This window comes from Papio anubis, unplaced genomic scaffold (genome assembly GCF_008728515.1).
Source record: "Papio anubis isolate 15944 unplaced genomic scaffold, Panubis1.0 scaffold8687, whole genome shotgun sequence".
NCBI lineage: Eukaryota > Metazoa > Chordata > Mammalia > Primates > Cercopithecidae > Papio > Papio anubis.
In genome coordinates this window covers 1-1,103 of record NW_022168921.1, presented here as the reverse complement: position 1 = coordinate 1,103, position 1,103 = coordinate 1, and the positions used below count along the sequence as shown (strand labels likewise).

Genomic DNA, 1,103 nt, shown 5'->3' with positions numbered 1-1,103 from the left:
TATCATAATGTTATTTTATTCTTAATTACCATTTCCTGTTTTATTTCTCCGTCCAAAAAAACAGTTGCTTAGATCGGCTGGGCCCTCAGCAGTGGCAGCTGCCAGGTCAGCCTTGGTGAGTGGCGACTCAGTTGCTGTGCCCATGCAGTGTCCATCGCAGCCCACACGGCCACTTTGTGCAGGGACTCCATGAGCAAGCCCTGTGCGCTTCTTTTGCTTTACAGGAAACTTGATGCAGGTTGGTGTCCAGTGAAGGAAATGCCAGGTGCATGGAAAGGAGAGGAGGACCTCAGGGCTGTGAGTGATCTGCAAAAGGAAGTACATGGACCACCACGTGGCGCTGCTGCGCTGCCCTGCTCCCAGGAGATGAATGCTCAGGAGGAGCTTTAAGGTGGAGAGAGAGATGTCATTGCTCATCCTCCAGGTTCAAAGTAAAAACCTTCAGGCCAATCTTGGCCGCGCGTTCTGGTGTAGCGAGCGGGTTCGGAGGTGCTCACTGCTGCTGTCATGGTTCGTTTGCTAAACTGCATCGTCGCTGTGTCCCAGAACATGGGCATTGGCAAGAACGGGCACCTGCCCTGGTCGCCACTCAGGAATGAATTTAGGTATTTCCAGAGAATGACACAAACTCTTCACTAGAAGGTAAACAGAATCTGGTGTTATGTGTAGGAAGATCCGGTTCTCCATTCCTGAGAAGAATCGATCTTTAAAGGATAGAATTAATTTAGTTCTCAGCAGAGAACTCAAGGGACCTCCACAAGGAGCTCATTCTCTTGCCAGAAGTCTGGATGATATCTTCAAACTTACTGAACAACCAGAATTAGCAAATAAAGTAGAGATGATTTGGATAGTTGGTAGCAGTTTTGTTTATAAGGAAGCCATGAATCACCCAAACCATCTTAAACTATTTGTGACAAGGATCATGTGGGACTTTGAAAATGACACTTTTTTTTTTTTTTTCCCAGAAATTGATTTGGAGAAATATAAACTTCTGCCAGAATACCCAGGTGTTCTCTCTGATGTCCAGGAGGAGAAAGACATTAAGTTCAAATTTGAAGTATATGAGAAGAATGATTAATATGAAGGTGTTTTCTAATTTATTT

General features: G+C 45.0%; 1 pseudogene; it reads left to right on the top strand.

Annotated features, from left to right (window-relative positions):
• The first annotated feature begins 404 nt into the window (after positions 1 to 404).
• LOC110742335 lies at positions 405 to 1,088 on the top strand (annotated as a pseudogene).
• Positions 1,089 to 1,103: the final 15 nt, after the last annotated feature.